Genomic DNA, 22,168 nt, shown 5'->3' on the forward strand with positions numbered 1-22,168 from the left:
TGAGATATAAAATATGGATAGCATCTAGAAAAATACTTACAAAAGGAAAATGACAACTATAGACTGCGGCAACTATAGTTGCCGGTGGGCTTAAATGGGTTAAAAGGACAGGTTGAGAAAGTAAAAAATGCGAGAAATATTAGGAGATGGATACTTATTATTAGGATGCAAGACTGAACCACGGGTAGAAAAGGCAAAGAAAAGGATGAGCATTGGGAAAGATAAAGTGTTTATGGTTGTAAAAGTTGGAGAAAAAAGATTCAGTGGTAGTAAGGGAGTGATCTATGGGGTTCCTCTCAGTGTTAACATAAGAGATCTAGTGGAGAACCTGAAGGTGGAGAATAATATGGTAAAGAAAGTTAAAAGAATGACAAGGGGAGTAGAGAAAAAAAAAGTCAGACTGAGTCTGTCCTGATAGAGTTTGAGGAAAAAGTACTTCCAAAAGTGGTGTATTTGGGTTTGTTAAGATACAGTGTAAGAGAATACATTCTAAAACCCATGAGATGTTTTAATTGCCAGGAATTTGGTCATGTAGCTAAGGGATGTAAGGGGAAAAGTAGATGTGCTAGATGTAGAGGGGAACATGATTATGGGAAGTGTGGAGAGGGAGTGAAACCAAAATGCTGTAATTGTGGAGGAAACCACAGTTTTGCAAATTGGGGATGTGCATTGTATAAAAAGGAGGTGGAGGTACAACAAATAAGAATAAAGGAAAAAATAAATATGCTGAGGCAGTTAAAATGGTAGGACAGGGAAAGCAAAATAAGGAGAAAGAAGTTACTAAAGAACAAATGGTGACAAAAGAGCTGCAAGATAAAAAAAGATGGAAAGCATGGATGGAAAAGAAGAAGTTGGTGACATTTATAGCAGGTGTGATAAATGCAACGTATGAGATCAAGTCAAAAACGGAAAGGATTCAGATTATTGCGAAAGCAGCAGAACATCATTTGAATATGGTAGGATTAAAATGGGAAGAGATAAATGATGAGCTAAGACTGCAGTCAAGCCAAGAGTCTGCATGTGTAGGCGGTTAATATTAATAGTGTTAATATTAAAATGGAATGAGAGAAGCCTAAATTGTTTAAAATCCTGTCCGTTTGCAATCAGAGTTAATAGAAAAGATAAACCAGAGACCTGGCTAAAGCCAAACTTAGTTTATGTGTTATATGGTTATGTGGCAGTAACACAAAATATAATATAGAATAATAGGTGTAGGAAGAGAGCAAGAGTATGTGGTAGAAAAAGGAGCTAGTAATTATTAATTATTATAATCCATGCAAAGGACTAGAGGTTAGGAAACTAAAGGAAATAGAAGGTCAGAGTAATGGTAGTGTAGTGTGGTGATTATAATGGGCACAACACTTTATGGGGAAGTGAAAGAACAGAAAATAATGGTCAGGTAACAGAAGAAATATTAGATGAAATGACAGAAGTAGTAGATGTTCATACAGGAAAGGAATCAGTTTTGGATGTAACATTTGTAACAAACAGCATCTGACTATCTTAGTGTCTATGCTGTTGAATTATTTGCCATTTTGATGGCAGTAGATGGATTGAACAAGCCAGGGGTAAAAAATTGTAAGTATGCAGTGATTCAGTAGCTGCTCTTGTAAGCACTGAATCAGTTGCAACCAGAAACCATCAGGATCAGCTCTTTGAAATCTTGTTTAGCCATTCAAGATTACCTAGGCTGTGAATTTTTTTTACATTCATGTGGGTATCCAGGGCAATGAGAGAGCAGAGAAATTGGCAAAAAAAGCAGTCAAAAAAGAAAATGTTGAATGTAATATTAAATTATCAAAATCAGAAGGGAAAAGCATTGTGGAAAATAATTAAAAAAATGGCAACAAAAGTGGGATAATGCAGTAAGAGTGAGACATTTATACTCAATACACAGTAGGGATTGTAAGAAATAAAGAAGTGAATAGGAGAGAGCAAGTAATAATTAGCAGGCTAAGAATGGGACATAGCAACCTTAAATGGTACACTTCACATCATGGGAAAACATCCAACAGGTCTGTGCACTCAGTGCCAGGAATATGAGACAGTGGAACATATTCTTACGTCATCTGAGAAATTCAATCAAGAAAGACAAGAATCGTTGCTACAGCTATGGGAAATGGGACGGATTGGTCAATATTAAAGGTATACTAGAATGTATGGAATTATATTCCCGACATTATTCAAAAGGAATTGCAAATTGTATTTGCAATTGCGTTTTCAATTTGTGGATGCATAAAATGTGACATAATCCAAACGCAATTGCAAATCGCGCATTACCGTTTGCATTTTCGTTTAAGCGAACGCACAGTGACTGCCAGATTTCAAATGGAAAAGCAAAGTCCGTTTGCAACTGTGTTTCTCATATCTTACGAGTTTTGGCCCTGTCATATTTAAATAGCAATTTCAATTACCACGTCTGCTTTTTCACTTTCTCAGCGTCGCGTATGTAGCCAGCCAAAACTCAAATGGAATACTAATTCCCTTAGTATTTCCATTTCCGATGCCTTACACAGAAACCTGTCAATCAGGGTCAAGGGTGGGATTATGCTATGGGGCGTGTTTGTCTTGGGAAGTGACATCACTCACAGTCTATCAGGATCAATAATTAGCACTGCACTTTATTCATCTATAATCTCACACTGGACTGTCAACATATTCTCCTCAATATACTACTTCATAGATATATATTTCATATACTCCTACTTATTGTATTGTATATTGTGTGTATTGTTTTCTGTACATTGTATATAATTATCGTGTTGTGTAAGTATGTGTACATTTGATATGTAAATTGTGTTTTGTAAGTATGTTGTTTACTGTAATTGGTATATGTCTCGTCACTGTCATGACTGCTATGTTGCTCGGAACTGCACACAAGAATTTCACCTACTGTTGCACTTGTGTACATGGTAGTGTGACAATAAAGTGATTTGATTTGATAAACCGGCATCTGTTCAGGGCATCACCTCTTGACCGTCGACTGTGAGTGACGTCACTTCCCAAGACAAACACGCCCCATAGCATAATCCCACCCTTGACCCTGATTGACAGGTTTCTGTGTAAGGCATCGGAAATGGAAATACTAAGGGAATTAGTATTCCATTTGAGTATTAGAAAATCAGTTATTTTGAATTCTTATAATAAAGGTGGCTTAAATTTCATTGATTTTGATTCTCTTAACAATACCTTAATTTATTGGCTTAAACGTTTCCTTCACAATCAATCTTCTATTTGGAGTATAATCCCAAGATATATTTTTTCTCAATTAGGAGGTATACATTTTCTTTTAATGTGCAATTATTCAATTAGTAAACTTCCTGTCAAACTTTCCAATTATCATCAGCAAATGCTTATGGCTTGGAAACTTATTTACAAGCATAATTTCTCGCCACACAATTTTTTAATTTGGAACAACTGTAATATTCTTCATAAGAGGAAATCTTTATTTCTTGAAAACTGGTTCAATAATGGGGTGATATTAGTAAACCAGCTATTTGATAGTGAAGGTAATTTATTTAATTATTCCGATTTTGTTTCAGGATACCAATTCCCAGTATCTAGTAAAGAATTTAATATAGTTTTCAAGGCCATCTCTTTGGAAATCTGTATGCTGTTTAGAAACAATAATAGTGCTACGGTGACTTCTGTTTCTCCCCCTAACCCTGAATCTACTGTGGTTGGTTCTATTTGTTTTTAATACATAAATCCAATTATAAAATTAGGTCATTATTTTTGGACCCTGTTACTTCAATTCCTTCCTCCATTTCTTATTGGAATAACCTTTTTGATGATATTAAATGGTCATATGTTTGGTCACTTCCTCAGAAATTCTTTCTAACTAATAAAGTTAAAGAAATATCCTATAAAATTATTCATAGATTTTATCCAGTTAAATACTTTTTAAAGAAATTTAGAAATGATATTGATACTTCCTGCTCTTTTTGTGAAGCCTCCTCTGAAACTGTTGATCAATTGTTTTGGGAATGTCTTTTTACTCGGTCTTTCTGGAACAATATTGGTGCTCTGATTGTCCAAAAGTTTTTATGTAACTTTTCTTTATCATATAGACACATTCTTTTTGGATTTTATGTTAAAGACAAGAATCTAATTAATGCATGTTTTTGTATAAACCTTCTTTTATATATTGGAAAGTTTCATATCCATAAATGTAAATATATGAAAAGTAAACCCCACTTTAGCTTTTTCAAAGAAGAATTGAAGATGTATTTAAATACAATTTCAACTTCTGTTAACAAGAAAGCAATGAAAACATCCAGAATTAGTGCCATGTTTAATATTCTCTCTTAATGTTTTTTTCTTTTGTGCCCTCTTCTTCTTTTTTTTTTTCTTTCTTCTCTTACTCTCTTTTCTTTTTAGACTATTGTTGAATATATTTAAATTTCTTTTACATTTCCTCTCTCAACTTTTCCTTTCTGAACCATAATTTCTCTTTTGTTTTGAAAGATTGTTTATATTTCTTGTATGTATCGTCTTGTTCTGTTTGTTAATATTGCAATAAAAAAAAAAAACAAGCTACATACGCGACGCTGAGAAAGTGAAAAAGCAGACGTGGTAATTGAAATTGCTATTTAAATATGACAGGGCCAAAACTCGTAAGATATGGGAAACACAGTTGCAAACGGACTTTGCTTTTCCATTTGAAATTTGGCAGTCACTGTGCGTTCGCTTAAACGAAAATGCAAACGGTAATGCGCGATTTGCAATTGCGTTTGGATTATGTCACATTTTATGCGTCCACAAATTGAAAACGCAATTGCAAATACAATTTGCAATTCCTTTTGAATAATGTCCGGAATATCATTCCATAGGAATGTGCAGACATTAAACAAGGGAGGAAGTGTCTATTTAATCATAATAAAAAAAAAAGACTGGACAAGCGACTTTATATAAACAGACTTTAGGTAAGAGGAGGACAGAAGATGGCAGTAATGCAACCATCCGGATGCCAACTGCCATAAAACCCCAAAGAAGAAGAGTGCACGGGAAGTTTGGGATGTGCACGGTAAGTTTGGGATATGCACAGCGTCGGCTCGCTACATCATAATGGATCTCTGACTGTCGACGGAGGACCTTCTCAAGTTAAAAGAACCAGGAAGTCACTGAAGAATCACATAAATTCAGAGGTACGTTTACATTTACGTTTTGTTAGAATTGGTATTTAGTGTATTTATCCAATTGTTATGTGTTTTTTTTTAGGTAGTAATTTTCGTTGACGGCCGTTGACATGTTCACGTTCTAACCAGATTTGTTCTCCAGCTAAAATACATTTTTAATAATACAGGCTTGAGAAAGTCAACACATTGTTTTCCTACTTCAGTTTAGTTTGGAATAATTGAATCGAGGGACTGTCGAATTATTGACAATTATTGCACACCCCATATTGGTAATCGTGTTGTGGCCAGTACTCCTCAGGTTAGCATTCATTTTCAATAATTCGGTGTTTGAGACAATCATTCCGCTTATACCAATACCAACTACATCTCAAGACGTTTTTTTGTCACTTGGGCATTTTTACATTGCTGAAAGGTTGTTATAGTTTATAGTTTTGTTATAGTTTACCCAAAAAGGAAAATCCTGTCTTTTACTCACCCTAAAAGTAATTTCAAACCAACATGACTCTTTTCTTTGTAACACAAAAGGTGAATTTCTGATGGCAGGACCTAAACCGCAGTAAAAATATTTTAAATAAAATGTGCAATGTATTCCAGGTTTTCTGCAGTAATATGATCACTTTGATGAACAGAACAAATCTTAAGTTGTTATTTACTACAAAATTAAAGCAATAAAGCTCTGAGAACCTCACTGGTTCTCAATGCATCCTGTGAACAAACTTGGAATATAGTTTAAGTAGCATTGGTTACTTTTACTGTTTATTTTTTGTTGTATTTTTTCCTCTTTTTGAGCCATGCACTTACATTATGACCAATAAACACTATGAAGATTTCAAACATTCACCTTTTGTGTTCCACAGAATAAAAGATATACAGGTTTGGAGCAACATAAGGGGGAGTTAGGACATCATTTTCATTTTTGGTTGAACTATTTCTATAAGACTGGTGTGACCACTTTAATATCAAGTTAATATTAATGATTAACTTTCCTTTACTATTGTCACCATTCCGTTGTTGTCTGCCCTGGGTTTCACTTGTCATTGTTAAATGTACTACACTTCCCAGAATCCACCTGCCATCACCACTGCCATTTTGTTCATTGTTCTCACCTGTGTCTAATTCAGTCATCACTCCCTGGTTATTTAAGCTCTGCTTTTTGTTCACTCCTTGTCGTTCGGTGAATGTATATTGTCAAGCCTGGAATGTTTCTCCTGCCCGAGTTTACTCCTTTATGTTTGTTTCCCCATCGAGGGTTTTTCCTTTGTGTTTTGCCCGTTTACCTTTTTAATAAAAGTCTGCATTTGGATCCGCGTCTCCTCGCTGCCTCATTCTTTACAGAACGACAGACCAAACAATGGATCTAGCGACTTTTTTCAATGAGCTGGCCCAAGCGGATCTGTCGATCCGCGAATACACTTACTTTTTTGTCGCCGTGACCAGCATTGGCGGATGGAGTGAGGAAGCGCTGAAAGCGACGTACCGAGTCGGCCTGCCTACGCACCGGTGGCAAGAGTCGCCCGGAATCGAGGGTTACACCTGGCGGGAGTACGTCGATCTAATCTTGTCGACGTTCGCAGCTGACGAACCTCCCCTCTCAATCCCGGGTGTGCTCTCCACGGGAATCAACACCTCCACGCTGCCAGCTTGGTCCGCTCCAGAGCCGGTGTGCCCAGCTTCCTCTGCTCCTGCGCCAGCGCGCTCAACCTCGTCAGCCCGGAGGAGGAGGAGGAGGGCAGAAGCTTCTGCTCGCTACTCCACGCCTTCCACGGTCAGCGAGCCTGTGCCCATGCCTTCCACGGTCTGCGAACCAGAGCCCTCGTCAGCTACGGTCAGCGAGCCAGTACCTGTCGCCTCAGATGTCAGCGAGCCAGCGCCTGTAGCCTCCGACGTCAGTCAGCCAGCGCCTGTAGCCTCCGACGTCAGTGAGCCAACGCCTGTAGCCTCGACCACCCCTGAGCCAGCGCCTGTAGCCTCGACCGTCCAAGAGCCAGCACCAGTAGCCATGACCGTCCAAGAGCCAGCACCCCTCGAGCCTCCCAGGGCTCCGCCTTCCGAGCTTTCCAGAGCTCCGCCTTCCGAGCTTTCCAGAGCTCCGCCTTCCGAGCCTCCCGAGCTTTCCAGAGCTCCGCCTCCCAGGCTTTCCAGAGCTCCGCCTCCCAGGCTTTCCAGAGCTCCGCCTCCCAGGCTTTCCAGAGCTCCGCCTCCCGAGCCTTCCAGGGCTTCGCTTCTGGAGCATCCTACGGCGCCACCTCCCTCGGCTCCACCTCCAGAACCTTCCAGACCTCCGCCTCTAGAGCCTCCTACGGTGCCACCTCCATCGGCTCCGCCTCAAGAGCCTTCCAGACCTCCGCCTCTAGAGCCTCCTACGGCGCCACCTCCATCGGCTCCGCTTCCAGAGCCTTCCAGGTCTCCGCCTCTAGAGCCTCCTACGGTGCCTACTTCCACGCCTCCGCCTGCAACGGCTCCACCTCCCACGGTTCGGCCTCCTGAACCTGTCCTTGCCCTGTGGCCGACTTCCAGGCCTACTGAACCTGTCCTTGCCCTGTGGCCAGCTCCCAGGCCTCCTGACCCTGTTCCCATCCTGTGGCCTCCTCCCAGGCCTCCTGACCCGGTCCCTGTCCTGTGGCCTCTTCCCAGGCCCCCTGACCCAGTCCCTGTCCAGTGGCCTCCTCCCAGGTCCCCCAAACCTGTCCTTGCCCTGTGGCCAGCTCCCAGGCCTCCTGAACCTATCATTGCCCGGTGGCCAGCTCCCAGACCACCTGAACCTGTCCTTGCCCTTTGTGCCCCTTGGACTGCCTGTTTTCCCCTTGCACTCCCTTGGTCTGTCTGTTTGCCCCTTGTGCTCCTCTGGTCTGTCTGTTTGCTCCCCCCCCCCCCCACTCCTTGGACGATTTTTTTATTTATTTTATTTATTTATTTTTTTCATTTATTTTTTCTCTGAGGAGCGTCTGGAAGCCACTCCTTTGAGGGGGGGCTATGTCACCATTCCCTTGTTGTCTGCCCTGGGTTTCACTTGTCATTTTAATAAAAGTCTGCATTTGGATCCGCGTCTCCTCGCTGCCTCATTCGTTACAACTATAATTGTTTTTTTCAGTTATTTGTTGAAATTGACAGAATTCATTCATCAACTGTCCAGTGCTTCAAGGAGGGCTTCACTAGTATTGTGAATGAGCTTGCACCAAGAAAATAATTTTGTCCAAAATATACACTGGCAGCAGAATGTTTGGAATAAAAGTAAAGATTTTGTTCTTATGGAAAGAAATTGGTACTTTTATTCAACAGTGGCATTCAACTGATCACAATGTATAGTCAGGACATTAATAACATGAAAAATGACTTACAATTTGAAGTTTTAACTACTCTAAAGTGTTCTCATCCAAATATCCTCCACAAGCAGCAATGACAGCATTATAGATCCTTGGCATTTTAGCTGTCAGTTTGTCCAGATATTCAGGTGACATTTCACCCCACGCTTCCTGTAGCACTTGTCATAATGTCTTGTCGGCACTTCTCGTGCACCTTACAGGGTCTGCATCCCTGAGTCTTCTCTTTACTGTTGTACATGAATCTGGTGTTGAGCGGGTAGAATTCAATGAAGCTGTCAGCTGAGGACATGGGTGGCGTCTATTTCTCAAACTAGAGTCTCTGATGTACTTATCCTCTTGTTTAGTTGTACATCTGGGCATTCCACATCTCTTTCTGTCCTTGCTAGAGCCAGTTGTCCTTTGTCTTTGAAGACTGTAGTGTACACCTTTGTATGCATTGTACAGCCTTTTGTCCTCAAAACAATGATTAACCGACGAGATTCTAGAGAAAGCAGTTTCTTTTTTTTCCTAATATTGACATGCCAGTATATTGCATACTGTGGCAACTCAAAAACGTAAGCTTCATTTAATGAACCAAATATCTTTCAGCTGTGTTTGATATAATGGCAAGTGATTTTCTAGTACCAAATGATCAATTTAGCATGATTACTCAAGGATAAGTAGTTGGAGTGATGGCTGCTGGATATGGCTGCTGGATATGGGGCCCGTCTAGATTTGATCAAATATTACTTTTTTGAAACAGTGATGGTTCTGTTTTTTACATCAGTAATGTCTGGACTATACTTTATGATCAGTTGAATGCCACTTTGGTGAATTAAAGTAACAATTTTCTTCTGAAACAGCAAAATCTGTACATTATTCCAAACGTTTGGCAGCCAGTGTACAGTACATTGAAGCAAGAGAGGAGATGCATGCACAAGATCTTCCAGGTATTTACTGTGGCATTACTGCAGATTATATGAGTAGTAAATATTGTCAAACAAATGTTTTTGTTTCATCAGAATGATGTAATGCTGTAAGTTTTGTCATAGCAATTTAAATAAAGCTTGGATAGTTGTTTTTGCAGATTTTGCATGATTTTAATACTGTGCTAACATTATGTTTTCCTCTTACAGTGTCATGCTGAAACCTTATATATATATTTGTAATGAACATCACAGCCCACACTTTCAATGCAATGGCAGTGGATAGAGGCTCAATTTAAAGCTTAGAGTACGCAAAAGATGTCATAAAAGTAGTCTAGGTGACTTGTGCGTCTAATTTCAAGTCGTCTGAAGGTATACGATAATTTTTCTTTTTTGAGAAACAACCTAATTTTAGGTTAAATTTAATTTGTAGTACCATTTTTAAAGCGAAATGTCTAAAAAACAAAACAAAATTATCTTACTGTATTTGATGACAAATTGTGGTTCTGATATGTTTAAAGTGTTAATTCTGTTACATTGTGAACAAAAGGTTTTAATTATTGAAGGTTTCATGTCAATGAATAAATGCGATTAAACATCAAGTTGACAGTTTTTAATATGCTTTATTGAGTATAAATTTGCCATTCATAAGGTACAAAGGGCTTGTCACTGGGGCAGTACCCTTAAAAGGCAAAATTTGCACATTTTCCAAGGGTACATTATAGAACCATATCACTGAGGTCTAAGTTACTTTGCCTCTTAAAAGGTACAAGCTGTAAGGGTTTGAAAATGTACCCACATTTAAGGGTACACGTATGTACCTTTGTGGGTACTGCCCCGGTGACCAGCAGCCATTGTACCACTAATGGTACAAATTTAGCAAATTTTTTCTGACAGTGTATTCCAAATTAGTTCTGCCCCCTATTGGACAGAGTTCAATATTAACATTAACAGAGAGCCTTTGAGGTGCAAATGACTCTCTTTACCTTATATTCTAGAGCACAGTTAAACAAAGCATTTCTAACTACATTTCACCCTTTTCAAGTGGAAAACAAAGTTCAATACTGCATTGACAAACTATTCTTTATCTTGGATGTTTGTACACTTACAAATAAGTACCAAAAGGTACCAAGGAACATATAATGATTCTTTTGGACACAGTACCATGGCAATACCATTTTCTTTGTATTTGACATATTCAGTGCTAGTACCCAGAAATTCTATGAAGTACATTGGAGTACCGTGCAAATACTTGCTTTCATTTTCATATAAATTCAGCACCATGGCATGGTATTACTATCTGATAATATCACCTTACCATAGTAACACCACAGTACGTTTTTGTAAGGCCAAATATCTCAATGAAAACACTATTACGAGGGACGAGTACACTGGTTCCCTCAATTGATTAAGTAATGGCGTCTCCAAAACTTGTGTAATTAAGCTCACTTAACTTGGCATTCAAATAGAATATAGCCTACTTACATTTTTAAGTTGAGGTAACTAGATGCAAATAGAATTAACTCAGACTTTCTTTTAATTTTAATTGAATGCAGTCAAATTTAGCTTGTGCAATTACACAGCTGAAATAATGAAGATTATAACTGATTCTAGGTCAATCATTAAATAGACTTCTTTCTCCACAGAAATGCATATAAACTTGTACCTTAGTTGTACATGCACAAAAGAGAATTGAGATAGTAAACAGCATACAACTTTACCAAAGGGGGCCTAAAGGTGACATCACATGGAACAAATATTGGCAACAAAACAACATAATCTTACAAAAGAAGAATTGTTACTGAATTCTTAATAACAATGATTTATATGCCCCCATATGTTTGAGCAAGGAAACAATTAAATAATTAAACTGCACTGTGTGGTGATGTGGCTGAGCGACGTCTATAGAGAGCGAGAGTAAGAATGGTAAGGATTGACACCTGTGGGAAATGAACTCTAACAGCTGTTTTGTGTTACATTAAGAGTTGGAGAGGGATAAAAAGGGAATCCAAGCTGCCAGAGGGGAGAGAGAGAGCAACACACAATGGCAATCTGCGTGTTGCTCTCTCTCCCACTGTTGCTCTGGCACCTCTTTATCTCTCATCCAGCTGATTGAGATACACACCCCCCACCCCCAGTGTCCATTATTACCGCTCGCCCACGCCTGCTCACCACAAACGGCATTGTGGGTATTCCCCATAACCTACATTTTTTACTCAATGGTTTGAGTAATTATCACTTAAAATCTTAAGTTTAAGAAAAATAAGTTCAAGGAACTTAGATATGAGTTATGAGCCCAAAACTTGGTATTTCAAGAAATGTTTCATTAAGACAACTTGATTTTTTTCCAGGGTTTACAGTGCTCTAAAGAATCACAAGCTCTGAGAACCAATTAATATAACAAGTAGTGATGCACCGAAATGAAAATTCTGGATACACTTGGCCGAAAACAGCTTTTTTTTTTTTATTTTATGCCTTTTTTTTTAAAAGAAAAAAAAAAATTATAATTATATATTTTATATATATATATATATATATATATATATATACACACTCACCTAAAGGATTATTAGGAACACCATACTAATACTGTATTTGACCCCTTTCAGCCTTCAGAACTGCCTTAATTCTACATGGCATTGATTCAAAAAGGTGCTGAAAGCATTCTTTAGAAATGTTGGCCCATATTGATAGGATAGCATCTTGCAGTTGATGGAGATTTGTGGGATGCACATCCAGGGCACGAAGCTCCTGTTCCACCACATCCCAAAGATGCTCTATTGGGTTGAGATCTGGTGACTGTGGGGGCCATTTTAGTACAGTGAACTCATTGTCATGTTCAAGAAACCAATTTGAAATGATTCGAGCTTTGTGACATGGTGCATTATCCTGCTGGAAGTAGCCATCAGAGGATGGGTACATGGTGGCCATAAAGGGATGGACATAGTCAGAAACAATGCTCAGGTAGGCCGTGACATTTAAACGATGCCCAATTGGCACTAAGGGGCCTAAAATGTGCCAAGAAAACATCCCCCACACCATTACACCAACACCACAGCCTGCACAGTGGTAACAAGGCATGACGGATCCATGTTCTCATTCTGTTTACGCCAAATTCTGACTCTACCATCTGAATGTCTCAACAGAAATCGAGACTCATCAGACCAGGCAACATTTTTCCAGTCTTCAACTGTCCAATTTTGGTGAGCTCTTGCAAATTGTAGCCTCTTTTTCCTATTTGTAGTGGAGATGAGTGGTACCCGGTGGGGTCTTCTGCTGTTGTAGCCCATCCACCTCAAGGTTGTGCGTGTTGTGGCTTCACAAATGCTTTGCTGCATACCTCGGTTGTAACGAGTGGTTATTTCAGGCAAAGTTGCTCTTCTATCAGCTTGAATCAGTCGGCCCATTCTCCTCTGACCTCTAGCATCAACAAGGCATTTTCAGCCCACAGGACTGCCGCATACTGGATGTTTTTCCTTTTCACACCATTCTTTGTAAACCCTAGAAATGGTTGTGCGTGAAAATCCCAGTAACTGAGCAGATTGTGAAATACTCAGACCGGCCCGTCTGGCACCAATAACCATGCCACGCTCAAAATTGCTTAAATCACCTTTCTTTCCCATTCTGACATTCAGTTTGGAGTTCAGGAGATTGTCTTGACCAGGACCACAGCCCTAAATGCATTGAAGCAACTGCCATGTGATTGGTTGATTAGATAATTGCATTAATGAGAAATTGAACAGGTGTACCTAATAATCCTTTAGGTGAGTGTATATATATATATATTTATTAGTATATTATTAATATTATACTTTTTAATTAATTTCATGAATTTAATTAATATGAATTGGAAAAACTTCAAACCAGTAAAATGATCACACTTTTATTGAAAGTAACGCACCAAAATTGGACAAAAAATCTATTAAAACAATATTAAAAATATTATTCTTTATTCAGTTCTTTAACATTCAAATTCAACAGATTTTTTTTGCCAATTATCCAAATAATGTAAAGTTCAAGAAAAAACTAATGATATGCAAAACAGCAGTCAAGTAATTAACTTGGCAGCTCTAGGCTAGCATCTTGCAAATACAAAAAGTTTAAATATGCTACAAAGTCATTATAATGAAAACAACAGGCAAAACACAGAACGGCAGAGGGCCTCTATTCTGTTTATGTAAACGTATTTCCACTTTAATATAAAATTATTGTTCAAAACAACAGTGAAAAACAGCAGTAATAGAACTAAAACCAACCTCAAACTGTAAACGACAAATGTAGCCTCAAGTAAAGAACAAAGTTTTGCATGGCTAAACAAATTTTAATGTAATTGCACATAGCAAAATGGACTGCTTTCCATTTAAGTAAAAGTGGCAGGTTTCTCTTCAAGAACAAAAGTTGCTCAGCTTTCTGGCAGGAGAGATGGTTCCTCTTCTCATCAAGAACATGAGATAATGCACTGAATAGTCTCTCTCTCTCTGTGCTGGTGCTGGCAGAGAAATACTTGCATACAGTATTGAGAGAGCACCACGCAGATTGCCATTGTGTGGCAATACAGTGTGGAGTGGTGGTGTAGTGGGCTAAAGCACATAACTGTTAATCAGCACATAACTTTTAATCAGAAGGTCGCTGGTTTCGATCCCCATGGTGTCCATGAGCAAGGCACTTAACTCCAGGTTGCTCTGGGTGGATTGTCCCTGTAATAAGTGCACTTGTAAGTCGCTTTGGATAAAAGCGTCTGCCAAATGCATAAATGTAAATACAGTCTGCACAAGCAATGGAAAGCGATATTTGTTCATGTACCAATAGTCCAGAGGTTTGTCGCCTTCACATGATATGAGCGTGAAGCGATCGTCTGTGTTCCGCAACTGCTTTCGGGTTCTTGAATAACGTATAACGTGCGAGGAAGGGCACCCAGTGGATTTTCTGGTGCCCTTCTAGGGTAAGATGGTGCCCCCCCAGGTCTTGGTGCCCTACGCAGACTGTGTAGAATGCGTATCGTGAGTGGCGGTACTGCTTTGAAATAATTCCGCACTGCTGACATTGGCCATTGCTTGGTAGCGCCGTGATAATGGCTAGATCGATCTAGAGTGAAACCTGAGCACTGAGGGGCGGGGAGGCATATATTTTCAGCATTTTTTCTCTTTCGGCCAAAACAAAAAATGCAATTTTCGGCCGAACGTTTTCGGTGGCCAAAATTTCGGTGCATCCCTAATAACAAGTAATGATCAACCGATCTGGCTTTTTTTAATGGTCAATAATCTCAAATTTCCCACATATCAGCTGATTAATCATTCTGGCTGATACACTGGTATATCAAATAACTGTCTATTAAAAAGTGTAATAAAACAGAATATCAAATGATCAAATTCTACATTGACACTCCAACTGATATAATAAGTGAACATCATGACTTACAATCTGTTGGGAATCCCAGAGGAAAACTCCCAGAGGAAAGTTTTCCTGCTGCTGTGATCATCTTAAAACACAACAGATGTTCACTTCATTGCAAGTTTCCTTCTTGCCTCTTAAACACACTGAATGCTTTTCTCAGTTTGTATTTCCTCCCTGTCCCATTCCATTTTCCTCTCTCCCTCTTTCTCTCTCCTTCCCTTGTTATTTTTCCTCTCTTTACCCCAGTTTAGCATCTTTCTTACAGTTTCTCTTTATCTGGGTTTTAAAAGAGTCAAAAGTCATTGTTTGACTAAACATACAGAACAACTTCAACTAATAATCACTGAAAATGAAGATAAACTGAAAGGACAAGTTGAATATAAACCCTGAGCATGTTCATCTAAACACTGTTGCTGTCGCAGACTCTTTTTAAACATTAAAACTTTGTACAATATATAGATGTTTTCTCTCTTTGATATATTGTTACTAAATGGAAAAAGTGGATGATTAGGGTAATCATTTGACAAACAAATCATGAGATTCAGGAATCTAGTGCTTCAGTAGTCGCAGGCCACAATCACAACAGCTTCTTTGTGAATGATCAAACTGTCTAGAACAAGACCCGGGTTATATCTAATTAAAGCAAGACATTTAATTTATTTGCTTCAATTTGAGTGTTTTTTTTATGCTCAAAATTGAGCGCAGAAATATGAGAGGCATTGCCAAGGGTTTTCAGTAGCAGACAGCAATCACAAAGCCAATAAATACAGGTTCAACCTCATGGTCTACTGGTCTGGCATTTGGAGGAAACCTTCCAAAAAATCTGAATTACACAGGGCACTGAGATTAGTGTAGAATAGTGTCAAATAAGAAGTAGTCAGCTGACCATCTCTAGGTCCTGAAATGATCCTGTTACATGGGTGACTGACACACTGTGCTGGTGACATCAATAAGCATTTTGGTCTCCAGCAATTGTGTTGATAAGTTCACCTTAGCAACCTGCTCCAGAGGTGAGGTCAGCAAGGGAAGACGTAAGTAAACAGATTGTAAATAAACTGCAGTGTCAGATGAATTTGAATTCCAAGATTTGAAATCATTGCATACAGTCTGTTTACACTACCAACTTCTCACAATAAACAAGTAAAACAAATTCTAGAGCAAATTTTCATAAAAATGTATGTCCATGTATGTGGACAGTGGGACTAGTTTGTGAAATTTTAAGTAATACTAAGCTATTGAAAGTCAGATTTTTTCATCAAATAGTTTATAATAAAAGTAGTGTTGGTTATTCATGTTTTTGAGACGTTATAGACATTACAGCTGATTTTCTATAAAGCTGAATTCATAATTCTTATTAAAATTAATGGCCAGCATCATCAAATCAATGCAAACCATGTTAAAACAAAATTATACATTATAACATTTTGAATCCATGTACTGATAACCAGTGTCCCATATCTGCAAACATGTTGAGAGGTCCAAACATCATCTGCAGCCTGACACTGAACTTTTGGTTGGATTTTAGGAGGGAATGCACTTAACAGCATAGAAAGCTATAAGATGCACCCTCGCTCCCAATTTAGAGAATCACTTAACCTCCAGTGTGCCGCATGACCACACTGGTCTCAGAACAGTTAGAAATGCACCTTATTTTCATCCTAACTCCATATGAAGCCTCTGAAACCAAAATATTTCAGCTTTTAGATGAATAAATTGATTCTCAATGTGAAAATGCAGAGTAAATATAGGAATGCATGTACTAATGTCAATGAACAGAACAATATTGTACAGTGATCACAAAATAACAAAATGTATATTAAAATTAAGAGAATTGACCCACAGATGTGTTGAGGAAAAATATTCAAAATAACTAAAATGTTTTTTTTACTTTTGAGGGAGCGCGGTCCTATTTTCCACATATGTGGACATCATGTTTATTAGCATGCTGATGCATGAAAAATGAGTGGATGAGTGCATCGCTTGTATATCAACTTCATGCTGTTCTGTCACGTGAGTCACGCATTTTTTCAGAAGTTTAACCCTTAAATGACAGTGTAGAGTCTTGCTAACAGTATTCATCTGGTTTTAATTCGTTTAAATTATGCATTGCATATAGCAAAGCCAAATTACAACATCCACACATGTGGGCGTGGGGTCCCATGAGGTTAAAATTGGATGCAGACGGTGCAGTAACTGGAGAAGAACCTCTGAATTCAATTGCATTTGGCCCAGCCCATTAGCGCTTTGCGTGCACGATTTCACCAAACCCACTTGCGCCGAGACTTAGCACATGCTCGCACGAAAATACCAAAACTTCTTGACCATGCCCACTGAAATTGCACTTATGACATAGGGCAAAACGGTTCCCTTAGTGCTAGTTCCCTTAAAATAGGGCCCTTAATATTAAGGTACTTGGATATTAAGTACAAGAAGGTACTTTTATTGTTTTAAAATGCATGTTTGGGACAACATTTAACTTACCTTTAGCACCACAAAGTGGATATTTTACATCAGAAGTGACGTGATACACAAAATCATGTAATATCATTTAGCAATAAATGTTGACACAGCAACGTAATTTTCATGAGACCAGGCTGCAAAAGAAAGCCTCAAACACTGTTACACAAATTTAACCATCTCTCTCTTTCTCTCTGTTGTCAAGAAAGTATCACCTAGGTGATGGTTGCTTGGCTATGAATCAGCGTTTTCATATCCGCATGAAATGATGGGTTCTCACTACCGCTTATTTTTCAAACTGCCAGTATAGATCAGTGGTATAGACAACAATTCAAGAAAAAAAAAAATCTAAGTATTTCAACCACCTGCTGTGTGTGGTGTATAAATAGTTGTCCTATGATGTTTTATATATACACACAAACCTCATTATACATGAAGTATCCTACAATGGATAGAAAAGATAAATAAACCCTAGTATCTGATGTAGATGCAAAGAGTTTGTTGCCATTCTCTGATATTACTGCAAACAGGGCCCACCATCTGCTAAAACCACAGTCATCATTTCTAAGAAACAACAAGTTCAATGGCACCAGTAAAAAGACATGTCCCTGTTGACAAAAAAAAAACTAAAAAACTGAAACCAGTCTAAGCTCTAGGCTAGTTTTAGAGGGGTTTTGGGCCCTTTTCAACTAATCAGGCTGGGTGACCAGCTAGACTAGCTTAAACCAGCTAAGACCAGTAGCTGTTTGTATCACAATTTCAATATAAAGTCTGCGACTTTTGCCCTATTCAGAAATGTATTTTCAGTGCAGAGGAAGTCGAACACAAAGAGGAACATGGTCATATTTACAGCTGACATCAGACCTTCAAATGAATGAGAGAGACCAAAGAGATTGCACTCTGCATATTCAGATTCCCAGCATACATTAGGGATGCACTGATCCTATATCTGGATCGGTATCGACTCCGATACGGATGTGTTCTAGACGAATCATGTATCAGTCCGACGAGCCTGATCCAAATCATATACTGTGTGTTAGTCATTTTCGTTACTGTCAAGCAGGAGCGTTTCTAGGACTTGAGGAGGTTCGGGGCTTAGCCCAGCCAGCCCATTTAAGTGGGTGTGGCTTTAGGTGCCCCCCATCTAATTTAAATAAACGCTCTACCTTTATGTTTTTTTCTGCACTCTGGCACCTTACTTACAATGAAAGCACAGAGATTCCCACAGGATTTTGTCAGACTATGGGGGGTGGACCTCCGATCCTCTAGGGGTGTTTGGGGGCATGCGCCCCCATAAGAAAATGTTTTACATTTTAAAGTGAAATACTTCCATCTGGTGCACTTTGAGAGCAAAATTAAGAGTCTAGTGTTGTACTCTTGTAAACAGTTTTGTGCTCTTAAAGCTGCAGTAGGCAACATTGAAATAAATTGAATTATGAGAAACAGCACCCCCAATTCTTCCCCATAGACATGATGCTCTTCACCCCCAGCCATGGTTTAATTGACAGAGCCAAGGCCTGCCTCGCCAAAAGCAATTGGCTACAATAAGCTGGATTGACACTATAGCTAGCTAGTAAAGCCATAATTAGTGTAGCGTTATGCCAATTGACCTAGTAATGCTAATGTTAATGTACGTTAATCGTCATGATTGTAACTTCGGCAGAAATATTATTGGTTTGCTCTTGTACACTGATGATGATAAATTGTGTGTGGAGTAGTGTATAAATGCAGTGGATACATTTCATGTTAGTTAACGTATACCTCAAAGATTACCTCCTCAACCAAATACTTTAGACGGATCCAGTGCATATATCTGCGAGTATGTGTTTAGCGCATGAGTTTACAGCAGCGGGTGAGGAGCTGACTGGTGCGCGAGAGAGAGAGCGCAAAACACAACCTTTTATTTTATGTTCTTATGAGACTAAGAAGTGCAAAAATATTTTAGATGAGAAGTCTAAAAAAAATTTTGGTTCATTATGAGACCGTGGCAGTGCAAATGAGACAGTGGTGGGCCGCCAGAGTCTAGTCAATTAATGGGAAACACTGAAGTGCATTTGCTGTTCATTGGAAATTTCAATGTGTACCTCAAAAATGGCTAATTTTCTGATTTATCATTAAAAAGTAAAACAATTTATTTTGGTGTAGCATTAGTTTACTCTAATATGAACATCTAAGTCAGTCAGTTGCTGATTACTAGCATAAGTGGACTAGCACAGCCCATGCAGACCTTTTATAATAGGATTCAAAACAGTGCTACTATGAATGCAAACTATTAGCATAACATAAATATATATAAATAAATATAAATGCCCATGTACTAAAATAACATAATTGATGCCATGAGTGTACCTTCATTTACTATTACTATTATTTTGAATGGCCATGGCCATTAGCTCCGTGATGCATAAAGGATCAGCAAAAGGTGAAAGTTCATCTTGAACTGCGTTACAATGTGTTAGGCCCTAATAAAAACTGCAAGCATATTAATAATTATAGGGTGCAGAACGTTACACCGCAAGACAAGTGACCTACTCACAATCATCTTGAATTTGAATTGGTAATATGGGCAACACTTAAGCTGCGTTCACACTGCCAGCTACTTTGCCGCTGCATGTCGCCAGTGGCTGGTGGTTAGGTCACTAGTGGTATGTATGGAGAGTCTAAACAGCACTGTTTATTTACAATTATATTATTATTATTACAATATTAGGATCATGTGAGCTCTATCATCTTCTCTCGTGTTGGCTGTCGCTCCCGAAAGTTGCTCTTCATTTGCATAAATTTAAACATTTCTCAACTTTGTTGCATTCAGCATGCCCACATCCAGGCGCCAACGGTCGCCGTCGCTCGTGTTGCCAGAAGTCGCCAGCTCTCATTGAAAATTAGTGAAATGAGGTTGATTTCTCGCTGCATGTCGCTGGCAGTGTGAACGCCACTTTATACAGTATTTAGCCTAGGGTTTGTCCCATGTGTTAGGCTGGTAAATCACACATCTGCTGTTGTTTATGCATTCCAAAAATTTTAAATTTTACTATTCAGCCTATGTGATGTTATTAATTTTGCGCCCATGCAGTTCATAATAGTATTACTCAAAATATCGTAATTTTGAGGAAATTTTTGTATGATAAACAAATGTGTTAGGTCACCACTTAAATGACTAATACAGGTTCAATACAAGTTTAACTCAATCAGCAGCATTTTTGGCATATTATTGATTACCATGAAAAATGTATTTAAACTCAATCCTCCTTTTCTTTAAAATAGCAAATATCTGGTTTACAGCGAGGCACTTACAATGGAAGTGAATTGGGCCAATCCATAAACGTTAAAATTCTCACTGTTTGAAAAGTATGGCCACAAGACACAAACCATATGTGTGTTAACATGAATAAACTCGCTTACTAACCTTTTCTGTGTAAAGTTATAACTTTGTAACAACTTTGTTGCCATGTCAACATAACGCCGTAAACCCTGTAATTCCGGTATTTAAGTAGTCTGCTGCAAAACAAAACAAAAACTAAGATATAATAAAATTTAAGAGATTTAACACAAGAATTAATGTAAGTGTTTTTATAAAATGATAAGCTTCACATTTTTGCTTTTAAATCCTTCAAATTTGGTGACATTCACTTCCATAAGTGCCTCACTGTAAAACAAATGACAAAGTCAAAATTATTTTTGTGGTAATCAAAATGATGCCACAAATTCTGTCGACTGAGCTTAATTTGTATTGAACCCAGAATATTCCTTTAAGCCCCATGTAAAATCTGAATCCTGAAGCAAAACCTGCTGAGAACCACATCTCTCTAAACTGAGGGTTTAGGGGCCTCAAGTCAACATCAGTGACAAGCATGTTAATGTTCAGAGCAAAAGCATGCAACAAACCATGCCACTAACAAAGAATCTGCAAACACAAACAAAACTGTAGGACCTATTTGTATACACTCAAAAATATGGTGGGTAACTGTGAGTGCATTTCAATCTTAAGAGCATACAGTATAACTAAGTGGTCTTGCTTAGGTAGCATTAAATATTGTTCAAATTCATGTAATAACCTAAACTGCATTGATAAACTATGCATCTCACTAATATCGCTGGATAGAAAATAACAAAGTGAGACGAGTTCACACAGCATAAAAATATACGTAAAATGGGCATCTTTTTTAAAAAGACAAACATTAAGACGTTTGCATGATATACCGATCAAAATGCTTGACAGGGGCTTTTAAATTAAGCGTTTGAAGTGAAATATTTTCTAGTGAACCTGCGCGCGATGAGTGAGAGTCTCGCGCTGTAATCACAAGCGCTTTAATAGAGATGAGAAAGTCTTACCTCTGCGATGCCTCGAAACGAGCTCTGAAGACGCAATTCATCCCTTCAGCACAAATAAAACACAGAAATAAATGTTTCTCTTAAGAATAGTTTGTCATTCCTCTCTGGTTATTTTGGCCCATTCCTGTGTCAGTGACGTTCACTTCCGGTGTCTCTCCACCTCCATCATAAAAGAGAGCCGAGATCTTAATATAAGCTAAACGAATTTGCTTTTTTTTTTCCCCAATCTGTAAGATTTATAAGGTTTTATGAGCAATTTAATATCGATTAGTGATAATTGAATATATATATATATATATATATATATATATATATATATATATATATATATATATATATATATATATATATATATATATATAAGTAGGCCAAATATTTTTAATAATGTACAGATTTTTAACCTATTGAAAGAAATTGGTACTTTTATTCTCCAAAGTGTCATTCAACTGATCACAATGTATAGTCAGGACATTAATAACGTGAAAAATTACTATTAAAATTTGGGGGAAAAAATCATTTCTTAAACTACTTTAAAGAGTTCTCATAAAAAAAAACTCCATGTTCAGCAATGATATCTTGCAGACCCTTGACATTCTAGATATAGATATTGACATATAGA

General features: G+C 38.2%; 1 protein-coding gene across 4 annotated transcripts in view; it reads right to left on the minus strand.

The window, feature by feature from the left end:
* LOC127647866 (H(+)/Cl(-) exchange transporter 3-like) overlaps positions 1-21,686 on the minus strand; it is a 79,341-nt gene extending 57,655 nt beyond the window's left edge. For 2 of the 4 annotated variants that reach the window (XM_052132417.1, XM_052132756.1), the window contains exon 1: positions 8,477-8,493. The gene's annotated coding sequence lies outside the window, so the exon portion shown is untranslated. Of the gene's footprint in view, positions 1-8,476; positions 8,494-21,549 lie in introns of those variants that run through there. The other 2 variants (XM_052132493.1, XM_052132710.1) reach the window with 2 other exon arrangements.
* Between the last annotated feature and the right edge of the window lie 482 nt (positions 21,687-22,168).

This window comes from Xyrauchen texanus, chromosome 1, assembly GCF_025860055.1.
Source record: "Xyrauchen texanus isolate HMW12.3.18 chromosome 1, RBS_HiC_50CHRs, whole genome shotgun sequence".
Lineage (NCBI taxonomy): Eukaryota > Metazoa > Chordata > Actinopteri > Cypriniformes > Catostomidae > Xyrauchen > Xyrauchen texanus.